Consider the following 13790-nt stretch of genomic DNA (forward strand, 5'->3'; position numbering starts at 1 on the left):
CCTGCTTTTTTACCTGCGTTTTTTTACACAGGTAAAAAAAGCACCTCCATCCACACACTGCGTTTTTTTATGGAGGTGCAGGAGAAATGAAGTGTGACGAGCATGGACACCTGTATGTAATGTAATGTATGTGTCTGTATGTGTATGTAATATAATGTAATGTAATGTGTGTGTCCTGTGTGTACTGTCTGTGTCTATGTGTCGTGTGTGTGAGTGTCCCCCTAGCAGTGTATGTACAGACAGCTTCTGGCTGCAGTACATACACTGCTAAGAAAAAAACTATGGATACTGACCTATCCGATGGATGGGAGAGGCGTCCGGTCCGGTCCCGCGGTTTCCAGCATCTGCCGTGAAGCGATCAGCTGACTGTCAGCTGACCGGCTTGTAAATCAGCTGATCGGCCGGTTACAAGCCGGTTAGCTAACAGCTGATCGCTTCACCGGCAGATGCTGGAAGAGCGGGACCGGACCGGACGCCTCTCCCATCCATCGGATAGGTGAGTATCCATAGTTTGTCCTGCACCTCTGTAAAAAAGCGCTGGAATTACGCAGTGTGTGAACACCGCTGCGTAATTCCAGCGCTTATAATGGGCACAATAGGGAGAAAGCACGGGACACAGCTGCGTAAAATCACACAGTGTCTGAACGGCAAAGTGAATTTCCCATTCACTTTGCTGGCAGACACAAGGCACATTGTGTATTTTGAAAAAGCGCGCGCAAAAAAAGCGCAAAAAGCGCGTGAAAATACGCAGTGTGAACGCAGCCTTAGGCTGGGTTCACACATTGCGTATTTTCCTGCTTTTTTTACCTGCGTTTTTTCACGCAGGTAAAAAAAGCACATCCATTCACACACTGCGTAAAAAGCGCAGCAAAAAACGCAGTGTGAAAAATGAAGGGTGACATCTGTAATGTCACACTTCATTTCAGTGTGACATGTGTACTGTCTGTGTCTGTGTGTCGTGTGTGTACTGTCTGTGTCTGTGTGTCGTGTGTGTACTGTCTGTGTCTATGTGTCCTGTGTGTCTATGTGTCCTGTGTGTCTATGTGTCGTGTGTGTGTGTGTGGATACCCAATGGATGAGAGACGCGTCTGCTCCGGTCCCGCGCTTGCAGCATCTGCCGTGAAGCGATCAGCTGACTGTCACGTGACCGGCTTGTAATCAGCTGACCGGAAGCCGGTTACAAGCCGGTTAGCTAACAGCTGATCGGCTCACCGGCAGATGCTGGAAGCGCAGGATTGGAGCGCACCGGACCGGACGCCTCTCCCCTGACATCGGGTAGGTGAGTATCCATCCTGCGCCTCCGTTAAAAGCGATGGAATTACGCAGTGTGTGAACACCGCTGCGTAATTCCATCGCTTATAATGGGCACAATAGAGAGAAAGCACGGGACGCAGTTGCGTAAAGAATTGACATGCCAATTCTTTACGCAGCTGCGCTTTCCTGCTGCGTAAAATTACACTGTGTCTGAACGGCAAAGTGAATTTCCCATTCACTTTGCTGGCAGACACAAAGCACATTGCTTATTTTCAAAAAGCGCGTGAAAAAAAGCGCGCAAAAATACGCAATGTGTGAATGCAGCCTTAGCCTGCTTTTCCGGCTCCGACCTTCTCAGTGATGTCACAGAGAAGATCAGAGGTGGCTGTCAGGCAGTACAGCAGGGTATAACACATCCTCCTCCATCGTTCAGAATTGGTGTTATCACTGATCATTGCCTTTTAACCTCATAGATTGACAGCTATTGACAATGGCATAGTTAACCCTAAAGGTACCACGCAAACACTTAGTTATGGCCTCAGGGTCTGCCAGCTACAGTGGTCTGCTAATCCTGCTGTAAGCAAAGTCTAACAGGCCAAGTGTCAGTGTAAAACTGACAGCTTTCATGCACTCTGCAGTGTATGAGACCATCAAACTGAAAAAATATTCATATCCTGTGGTAAAAATGTAAGTAAAAATGTAAAAAAAAACCTAATATTTTTAAGAATTGTAAGGTTTTACTCACTCAGCTGCGTTTGAGGTAGGCACAGGAAGCGGTTTCTTAAAAAAAATGTCCAAGGCAGGTTTATTATACCTTCATAAACTGCACTTTAGAAGTAAACGAAACACAGCCTTGTCCGGAACATGGTAACAAAACAAAATAAACAGTCCATATAGTAGTGCAGGTTCGCCGCTCAAGGTCAGTGTCCTTTAGCACAAACGTGCTGGAGGTCTCCACACCTCCAGTCACAGACACTGTGACTTTATTTGGAGCTTTATCTCGCCTCTGCCTATGACATAGCCCAAATATCTGGCTTCCTCCATGCCCATGGCACACACATTTCTTCAGGTTGATGGGAAACCCCTGCTTACGTAGAGCATCGAATATCGCCTGGACTTTGATGAGATGGTTTCCCCAATACTGGCTGTAAATCAAGATATCATCCAGGTAGCCCACTGCATACTTCTTGTGGGGAGCTAGGATCTGGTCCATGGCTCTCTGGAAGGTAGCTGGAGCTCCCTGCAACTCAAACGGCTTCTTGATGTACTGGAAACACCTATCTGGCATTGAAAAGGCCGTCTTCTCCTTGGCATCTTGGGACATAGGAATTTGCCAATACCCTTTTGTGAGATCAAGGGTGGTAATGTACCTGGCCGGCCCTAGCCTTTCAATTAGTTCATCTACCCTGGGCATTGGGTACGAATCGAACTTAGAGACCTCATTCAGTTTTCTATAGTCGTTGCAAAACCGCCATTCTCCATCTGGTTTCGGCACTAAGACTATGGGACTGGACGAGCCACTCTTGGATTCTTCAATGACTCCCTGACTTAGCATCCGCTTCACTTCTTTTGAGATCACGTCTTGGCGGGCTTCGGGAATCTGATACGGCTTCAGGTTTACCTGGACATGAGGCTCCATAAGAACCTCATGGTGATCTGGGTACAACCTGGTAATTTGGAGAACAGGTCCCTGTTCCGCTGTAACAACTCTCGGCACTGTTGCCTTTGGGCACGTGACAGTGACTCAGCCACCTTGACGTTGGCTTCAGACTTCGCCACCAAACATGGAGCGTCCACGGGCTCCTTATCTCGCCATGGCTTAGTCAGGTTAATGTGGTACACCTGGTAGGGCTCCCTTCTCCCTGGTTGGTGGACTTTATAGTTGACATCAGCAACCTTTTCCACTACTTCATAGGGGCCCTGCCACTTAGCCAGGAATTTGCTCTCCACCGTAAATACCAGCACTAGGGTTGAAGTGTCTCACCCTCACCAACCTATTGTACGCCCTCAACTGTGCATTTTGTGCCTTGAGAAGGTGTTCCTATACCTGTAGCCTCAATCCCCTGATGAAGCCAGTGATGGTGAAACTAGTTGGGGAGGCTGTTGATCATTTTTATTAGCAATGTTTGAGAGTTGGTCCATACTAATTAATGAGGTGTTGGTCAGCGGCCACACCAATTACTGAGTGCTTTGTGATACTATAATCAGAGTGAGCCACAAAATAGGGGAAGCCAGTTGTTATCTGATCAGATTACCAATATTAGTAACCTTATGTACTGGTTATATAAGATCAAAAGTCAATATGAATGAGATTGATGCTGAAGGAGAGAATCATTACTAGAAAGAGCTCAGTGCTACATTCCTGTGAGACATTTGTCCATTAGGAGTTATTTCATACCAAAAATATCTATCTCCTTCTCTGGCCATGAGTTTCCCCAATTGATAGGCTAATAGAAGTATTAACTAAAAGCTTTAACTCAGGAGTTGAAAATTATTTCAAGGTAGGACCAACACAAACTTGTGTTTTTAAACTGCACAAACTGATAAGGTGATAAATAGTAAAGATTACCTTTTTAATAATCACAGAACTTTTAGTTAGGGCCTATTTGCCTTATGGCAATTTGTAAATAAAGAATCGATACCCTACACTGGTTCTTAGGAACAATTTTTTGTGCCATATCTAACACCCAGCGCCTGAATGACCCTGGCACTAGTAACTGCTCTATTACCTCTCCTCTGAGCTTGGTAACCCCATATAGTAACTCCCCAAATTGATGGGAAGAGTGCCAATGGCATGGGAACAGCATGGGGTAGACCCCTGGAAGCATTTCTGACTCCCAGGTCACTGCTGTGAACAACATTGTCAGAGGTATTACGCCACTTTTATGGACTCACCATAAAACATACTAAAATGAAACCAAAATGGATTTTCCTGGGAAATATGTTAAGGAACATCCTTTCCAGGGTAATGACTTGTATATAGTTATATGAAAAAGTTTGGGCACCCCTATTAATCTTAAGCTTATTGTTTTATAAAAATTGGTGTTTTTGCAACAGCTATTTCAGTTCGATATATGTAATAACTGTTGGATACAGTAATGTTTCTGCCTTGAAATGAGGTTTATTGTACTAACAGAAAATGTGCAATCTGCATTCAAACAAAATTTGACAGGTGCATAAGTATGGGCACCCTTATCATTTCCTTGTTTTAAATACTCCTACCTACTTTTTACTGACTTACTAAAGCACTTTTTTTGGTTTTGTAACCTCATTGAGCTTTGAACTTCATAGCCAGGTGTATGCAATCATGAGAAAAAGTGGCCACTTGCAAGTTGTTCTCCTGTTTGAATCTCCTCTGAAGAGTGGCATCATGGGCTCCTCAAAACAACTGTCAAATGATCTGAAAACAAAGATTATTCAACATAGTTGTTCAGGGGAAGGATACAAAAAGCCGTCTCAGAGATTTAACATGTCAGTTTCCACTGTGAGGAACATAGTAAGGAAATGGAAGAACACAGGGACAGTTCTTGTTAAGGCCAGAAGTGGCAGGCCAAGAAAAACATCAGAAAGGCAGAGAAGAAGAATGGTGAGATCAGTCAAGGACAATCCTCAGACCACCTCCAGAGAGCTGCAGCATCAACTTGCTGCAGATGGTGTCACTGTGCATCGGTCAACTATACAACGCACTTTGCACAAGGAGAAGCTGTATGGGAGAGTGATGCGAAAGAAGCCGTTTTTGCAAGCACGCCACAAACAGAGTCGGCTGAGGTATGCAAAAGCACATTTGGAGAAGCCAATTTCTTTTTGGAAGAAGGTCCTGTGGACTGATGAAACCAAGATTGAGTTGTTTGGTCATACAAAAAGGCGTTATGCATGGCGGCAAAAAAACACAGCATTCCAAGAAAAACACTTGCTTCCCACAGTAAAATTTGGTGGAGGTTCCATCATGCTTTGGGGCTGTGTGGCCAATGCCGGCACCAGGAATCTTGTTAAAGTTGAGGGACTCATGGATTCCACTCAGTATCAGCAGATTCTTGACAATAATGTTCAAGAATCAGTGATAAAGTTGAAGTTACGCAGGGGATGGATCTTTCAGCAAGATAATGATCCAAAACACCGCTCCAAATCTACTCAGGCATTCATGCAGAGGAACAATTACAATGTTCTGTAATGGCCATCCCAGTCCCCATACCTGAATATCATTGAACATCTGTGGGATCATTTGAAGAGGGCTGTCCATGCTCGGCGACCATCAAACTTAACTGAATTGGAATTGTTTTGTAAAGAGGAATGGTCAAAAATACCTTCATCCAGGATCCAGGAACTCATTAAAAGCTACAGGAAGCGACTAGAGGCTGTTATTTTTGCAAAAGGAGGATCTACTAAATATTAATGTCACTTTTCTGGTGAGGTGCCCATACTTATGCACCTGTCAAATTTTGTTTGAATGCAGATTGCACATTTTCTGTTAGTACAATAAACCTCATTTCAAGGCAGAAACATTACTGTGTCCAACAGTTATTACATATATCAAACTGAAATAGCTGTTGCAAAAACACCAATTTTTATAAAACAATAAGCTTAAGATTAATAGGGGTGCCCAAACTTTTTCATATAACTGTATAAGGCAAAATAAATAACCAAAAGCAAAAATAATCCTCCACACCGTGGGCTATGTTCACACATAGCATTTTTGATGCATTTTTGCACTTTTGCATTGCTTTCAACCGTGACAAATGCATTCACCAGGAAATGTCATTTTAACATTTTACAACCTGATTTGGCCATGTGGTGTGTGAGACATGATCAGACACATGTTTCATTTATGAAGGAGGGACTCTGAAAGTCACAAAGCCTATTTTTATAGGGCCATCAGGCAGCCTTTCCTATTCTTAAAGGGCCAGCAGTCGGCCCTCACTATTCTTAAAGAGCCATCAGCTGGCTATGCTTTGTTGTTCCCATTACTAAAGAGTGGGTCTCTTATACTTTTAGTGCGTATGCAGTAAGTGGCAGGGCTACCCAAAATTTGAACGCATCCCAATACCCCTTTGAAAATTTGGATGCACCACAATACTCCTTTGAAGAGACTTAGAGTAGGGCCTCCTGAAAATAATGTTCCCATTATTAGGAAGTGGGTCTCCCATACTGTTTGCCTATGCAGTGAATGCAAGGGCTGCCAAAAATTTGAACCTACTCCAATGCCCCTTGGAAGAGATGTAGAGGAGGGCGTCCTGAAAAAAAATGTTCCCATTATTAGGAAGTGGGTCTCCCATTGTGTTTGCCTATGCAGTGAAAGCAAGGGTTGCCAAAAATTTGGAGGCACTCCAATGCCCCTTGGAAGAGACGTGGAGGTCAGAGGGCCTCTTGAAAACAATGTTCTCATTATTAGGAAGTGGGTCTCTCATTGTGTTTGCCTATGCAGCGAATGCAAGGGCTGCCAAAAATTTGGAGGCACTCCAATGCCCCTTAGAAGAGACGTGGAGGTCAGAATGCCTTGTGAAAACAATGTTCCCATTATTAGGAAGTGGGTCTCCCATAGTGTTGGCCTATGCAGTGAATGCAAGGGCTGCCAAATATTGGGAGGCACTCCAATGCCCCTTTGAAGAGTCGTGGAGGAGGGCCTCATAAAAAAATTTCCCATTAGAAAGGAGTGGGTCTCCTATACTTGTAATGCCCATGCACTAAGTGTATGGGCTGACAAACATTTACCCCTTAGGGGTATACATGAACATACTAAATAAAAAATTTTTTTACGGGCATCATAAACACCCTTTAAAAAAATGATGTAGGTGTTGCATCACCGACCATGGTCAACCTGGTGATATGGTGGTGGAAGATGAGAATGAGGAGAAGGAGGAGTACAAGAGCAAATAGCCAAAATCAGGAATTGTATACCCATGTGTGGGTGTGAAAAGGTGCATGGGAATACACCACCCAAAAAAAGACACTGGATTTGAGTTTGTTACACTGCTATCATTCGGTGGTGTTGAGAAGTCTGGCCCAATCCAGCCCTTGTTCATTTTTATGAGTCAGCCTGTCAGCATTTTCAGTTGACAGGCGGATGCGCTTATCTGTTATAATTCCACCAGCGTCACTAAAAACCAGCTCTAATAAAACGCTAGCCGCAGGGCAGGCCAGGACCTCCAAGGCGTAGAGAGCCAGTTCATTCCACGTATCCAGCTTGGATACCCAATAATTATAAGGCACAGAGGAATCACGGAGGTCGTTGGTACGGTCGGCAAGGTACTCCCTCAGCATTCTTCCCAAACTTTGCACTCTTTGTGAGAGCACCCCACGCCTCAGGGCCTGTGCAATGGGAGGGGCTGAGAAAAATCTCCCAGAACTTTGACAGTGTTCCCCTGCCTCTGCTGGATTGGAGTTGTGTATCTCTCGCATGTAGTCCTTGGTTGTCCAACGAACTGTGACCTCTGCCGCCAGCGTTTTCAGATGGGAATTTTTTTAATAGTTCCGCAACAAGGGCCTTCTGGTACTGCCCCATTTTTGTAGACCTGTCCGCCTCAGGAATAAGAGGAATAAGGGATATAAAATTCTCCTTGTAGCGTGGGTCTAGAAGTGTCACTAACCATTAATGACTGTCACCCAAAATTTGGAGAACACGAGGGTCATGGGAAAGGCAGCGTAACTTAAACTCATCCATGCATGCCAGACTGCTAACAGGCAAGACTTCCGTGTCCTCACCAAGAGGACGACTGACCATGCTCTCCTCCTCTCTGTCCTCAGACCATCCATGCTGAACAGACGGTATGACAGTTGTGCAAGTAGTACAGTCTATAGCGCATGAAGCTAGCTCCTGTTTTTCCTCCTCCTCCTCCTCTTCCTCATTGACACCCAATGCACATTGGGATGAGATGAGGCTGGGCTATGTGTAATCACCTTTTACTGTTCCTTGCTCCATCTCATCGTGCTCCGCCTGCAATGCATCCTCTTTGATTGTGAGCAGAGAGCGTTTCAGAAGACAAAGAAGCAGGATGGTGACGTTAATTATGGCATCATTGCCGCTCACCATCTTAGTGGAGTCCTCAAAGTTTTGGAGGATGGTACAGTAAAGACCAAAAGTTTGGACACACATTCTCATTTAAAGATTTTTCTGTATTTTCATCACTATGAAAATTGTACATTCACACTGAAGGCATCAAAACTATGAATTAACACATGTGGAATTACAGTGCCTACAAGTAGTATTCAACCCCTTGCAGATTTAGCTGGTTTGATAAGATGCAAATAAGTTAGAGCCTTCAAACTGCAAACGAGAGTAGGTTTTATGAACAGAAGCATAAATCTTACAAACCAAAAAGTTATGTTGCTCAGTTGAATTTTATTAAATTTTAAACATAAAAGTGTGGGTCAATTATTATACAACCCCTATGTTTAATATTTTGTGGAATAACCCTTGTTTGCAATTACAGCTAATAATCGTCTTTTATAAGACCTGATCAGGCCGGCACAGGTCTGTGGAGTTATCTTGGCCCACTCCTCCATGCAGATCTTCTCCAAGTTATCTAGGTTCTTTGGGTGTCTCATGTGGACTTTATTCTTGAGCTCCTTCCACAAGTTTTCAATAGGGTTAAGGTCAGGAGACTGACTAGGCCACTCCAACACCTTGACTTTTTCCCTCTTGAACCAGGCCTTGGTTTTCTTGGCTGTGTGCTTTGGGTCATTGTCTTGTTGGAAGATGAAATTACGACCCATCTTAAGATCCTTGATGGAGGAGCGGAGGTTCTTGGCCAAAATCTCCAGGTAGGCCGTGCTATCCATCTTCCCATGGATGCGGACCAGATGGCCAGGCCCCTTGGCTGAGAAACAGCCCCACAGCATGATGCTGCCACCACCATGCTTGACTGTAGGGATGGTATTCTTGGGGTCGTATGCAGTGCCATCCAGTCTCCAAACGTCACGTGTGTGGTTGGCACCAAAGATCTCGATCTTGGTCTCATCAGACCATAGAACCTTGAACCAGTCTGTCTCAGAGTCCTCCAAGTGATCATGAGCAAACTGTAGACGAGCCTTGACATGACGCTTTGAAAGTAAAGCTACCTTACGGGCTCGTCTGGAACGGAGACCATTGCGGTGGAGTACGTTACTTATGGTATTGACTGAAACCAATGTCCCCACTGCCATGAGATCTTCCCAGAGCTCCTTCCTTGTTGTCCTTGGGTTAGCCTTGACTCTTCGGACAAGCCTGGCCTCGGCACGGGAGGACATTTTCAAAGGCTGTCCAGGCCGTGGAAGGCTAACAGTAGTTCCATAAGCCTTCCACTTACGGATGATGCTCCCAACAGTGGAGACAGGTAGGCCCAACTCCTTGGAAAGGGTTTTGTACCCCTTGCCAGCCTTGTGACCCTCCACGATCTTGTCTCTGATGGCCTTGGAATGCTCCTTTGTCTTTCCCATGTTGACCATGTCTGAGTGCTGTTCACAAGTTTGGGGAGGGTCTTAAATAGTCAGAAAAGGCTGGCAAAAGAGATCTTTAATCCACACATGTGAATCTCATTATTCTTGGTGCCTGAACTACTTCTTAATACTTTAGGGGAACCAAACAGAATTCTTGTGGTTTGAGGGGTTGAATAATAAATGACACTCTGAATTAACTTTTAACGTTTAAAAAAAAAATAAAAAAAAAAAAAAAAATTTGCTGCAGTGCATTTCCCACTTCCAGGCTGATCTACAGTACAAATGTCACAATGCCAAGTTAATTCCGCATGTGTCAACCAGCTAAATCTGCAGGGGGTTGAATACTACTTGTAGGCACTGTAAATACTTAACAAAAAAGTGTGAAACAACTGAAAGTATGTATTATATTCTAGGTTCTTCAAAGTAGCCACCTTTTGCTTTGCTGACTGCTTTGCACACTCTTGGCATTCTCTTGATGAGCTTCAAGAGGTAGTCACCGGAATTCACTTCACAGGTTTGCCCTGTCAGGTTTAATAAGTGGGATTTCTTGCCTTATAAATGGGGTTGGGACCATCAGTTGTGTTGTGCAGAAGTCTGGTGGATACACAGCTGATAGTCCTACTGAATAGACTGTTAGAATTTGTATTATGGCAAAAAAAAAGCAGCTAAGTAAAGAAAACAAGTGGCCATCATTACTTTAAGAAATGAAGGTCAGTCAGTCCGAAAAATTGGGCAAACTTTGAAAGTGTCCCCAAGTGCAGTTGCAAAAACCATGAAGCGCTACAAAGAAACTGGCTCACATGAGGACCGCCCCAGGAAAGGAAGACCAAGAGTCACCTCTGCTTCTTAGGATAAGTTTATTCGTGTCACCAGCTTCAGAAATTGCAGGTTAACAACAGCGCAGATTAGAGACCAGGTCAATGCCACACAGAGTTCTAGCAGCAGACACATCTCTTCAACAACTGTTAAGAGGAGACTTTGTGCAGCAGGCCTTCATGGTAAAATAGCTGCTAGGAAACCACTGCTAAGGACAGGCAACAAGCAGAAGAGACTTGTTTGGGCTAAAGAACACAAGGAATGGACTTTAGACCAGTGGAAATCTGTGCTTTGGTCTGATGAGTCCAAATTTGAGATCTTTGGTTCCAACCACCGTGTCTTTGTGCGACGCAGAAAAGGTGAACGGATGGACTCTACATGCCTGGTTCCCACCGTGAAGCATGGAAGAGGAGGTGTGATGGTGTGGGGGTGCTTTGCTGGTGACACTTTTGGGAATTTCTTCAAAATTGAAGGCATACTGAACCAGCATGGCTACCACAGCATCTTGCAGCGGCATGCTATTCCATCCGATTTGTGTTTAGTTGGACCATCATTTATTTTTCAACAGTACAATGACCCCAAACACACCTCCAGGCTGTGTAAGGGCTATTTGACCGAGAAGGAGAGTGATGGGGTGCTACGCCAGATGACCTGGCCTCCACAGTCACCAGACCTGAACCCAATCGAGATGGTTTGGGGTGAGCTGGACCGCAGAGTGAAGGCAAAAGGGCCAACAAGTGCTAAGCATCTCTGGGAACTCCTTTAAGATTATTGGAAGACCATTTCCGGTAACTACCTCTTGAAGCTCATCAAGAGTATGCCAAGAGTGTGCAAAGCAGTCATCAAAGCGAAAGGTGGCTACTTTAAAGAACCTAGAATATAAGACATATTTTCAGTTGTTTCACACTTTTTTGTTAAGTATATAATTCCACATGTGTTAATTCATAGTTTTGATGCCTTCAGTGTGAATGTACAATTTTCATAGTCATGAAAGTACAGAAAATCTTTAAATGAGAAGGTGTGTCCAAACTTTTGGTCTGTACTGTACATATGTCTGACATCCATATCCACTCCTGAGTTCTTATGTGTGGAGTCTGAACTGAATACCGACGGCCTTGTTGATGCTGGTACTCAACAACTGCCCTCTTCTGCTCACAAATCCTTCCCAACATCTGCAGTGTAGAGTTCCAAAGCATGGGGACATCACACACCAGTCTGTGAGCCGGAAGCTGCAAACACTGCTGAAACATGGCAAGGGCGGCGGAAGCTGTAGGTGACTTTCTAAAATGGGCACACAGGCGACTTACTTTAACAAGCAGATCCAGCAGTTCCTGGTAGGATTTGAGAAACAATCCGAACCACGAGGTTAAGCACATGAGCCAGGCATGGTACGTGTGTGAGTTCGCCTCACCTGAGAGCCGCTACCAGATTCCGGCGATTGTCACACACGACCATGCCTGGCTGTAGGTTCAGCGGTGTGAGCCACAGATCTGCCTGCTCTTTCAGAGCTGTCCACAACTCTTCAGCATTGTGCAGTTTGTCACCTAAGCATATTAGCTTCAGCCTGTTGCCGCTTGGCCGAAGCAGTGCTGCCGTGCTTCCAGCTTGTGACTAATGTGGTCATTTCGGAGATGGAGGCTGAAAAGAAGGAGAAGGCTGAGGAGGATGAGGTGCAGGAGCTGTAGACTGTGGGGGCAACCCTGATTGACCTAGGGCCCGCAATCCTTGGCGTCTGGAGGACATGTTCCGTCCCAAGGTCCGACTGGGTCCCGGCTTCCACTATGTTAACCCAGTGTGCGGTCAGCGAGATTTACCGTCCCTGCCCACAAGCACTTGTGCACGTGTCCGTGGTTAGGTGGACTTCCCGGTAACTGCGCTGCTGAGGGCACGGCTAATGTTTAGGGACACGTGCTTGTGTATTGCGGGGACAGCACACCGAGAGAAATAGTGTCAACTGGGGACCGAGTACCAAGGGATGGCCGCCGCCATCAGGTTGCGGAATGCTTTAGTCTCCACGAGCCTAAAAGGCAACATTTTGAGCGCAAGCAGTCGCAAAATCTGGGAATTTAGTAGTGTGGCCTGTGGGGCGCTAGCTGCGTATTTGCGCTTGCGTTCCAAGGACTGGGTTATGGACAACTGAGCGCTGCGCTGGGACAAGGATGTGGATGTGCTTCCTAATGCTGATAGTTGAGAGTGTGCAATGACAGGTGCAGAGCAGGAGGCATCTTGGCATGCACCATGGACAGGGGATTGGCTTGCATGCACAACAGCGGAAGAAGCAGTGGTGCCTCCCGCACACACTCTTCCTGGACCTGTGCCTGATCATGCTGGTGGTGGTCAGGCTGGTAGTTTTACCACCCCTGCTGATGCTGACCAGGCAGGTGTTGCAAATGGCATTTTTGGGGTTATCGGCAAAGTCTTTAAAAAACAACCAGACTCGGGAGGACCTAACAGTTGTACTGGCAACTTCCTTTGTGTTGGTGTTAAGGGGAACGGTTGCCTGCCTTCTGTCTGTGGCCACCACACTGCTTCTTCCTGCCTGTTGGAGTGCTCTGCCTCCCTCGCCCTGTGTGCTGCTGCCCTCGCTCTGCATGTCCTCCTGCCAGGTTGGGTCAGTTACTATATCATCCACCACCTCGTCTTCCACTTCCACACCCTGGTCCTCCTCCTGACTTTCTGGCAATTGTGTCTCATCATTGTCCACCTCTTGTGACACTTTCCCACTGTCATCTTCGTGTGACCGTGGCTGCTCAAATATTTGGGCATCGCTACATGTGATCTCCTCTTGCCCCGCTTCAAGTGGACTGGGTGAGAGGCCCGAATCCATAAATGGAAAAGTGAACAGCTCTTCAGAGTGTCCAAGTGTGGGATCAGTTGTCTCTGGGCACTCGGCATGGTGGGAGGAAAGAGGTTCAGGGTGAGGAATATGCGGTCCAGACTCATGGCTACTGAGACTTGACAATGTGGAAGACAGGGTGGTGGTGGTGGTGGCTAAGTGACTGGAAGCATTATCTGCTATCCAACCAATAACCTTTTCTCACTGCTCTGTGTTCAATAGTGGTGTGCTGCTGTCCCCTAAAAATTGGGACAGGAAGGTCGGGCGAGAAGATGTGGGTGTTTGTTGTGGCACAATTTCAGCTTGCTCACGGCCTCGGCCTCTGCATGCACCATCACCATCACGTCCAGTTACCCGTCCCTTGCCATGTGCCTTGCCCATTTTAAATGGAGGACAATATCTTCCACGCTCACTACAAATGGCTGAATTTGGAGCGAACTTATATGTGATCCGTGCGACAGACAAACCACAG

Source organism: Phyllobates terribilis, unplaced genomic scaffold (genome assembly GCF_046119375.1).
Source record: "Phyllobates terribilis strain yellow unplaced genomic scaffold, ASM4611937v1 Scaffold_11__3_contigs__length_659146591, whole genome shotgun sequence".
In the NCBI taxonomy this organism is placed as follows: domain Eukaryota; kingdom Metazoa; phylum Chordata; class Amphibia; order Anura; family Dendrobatidae; genus Phyllobates; species Phyllobates terribilis.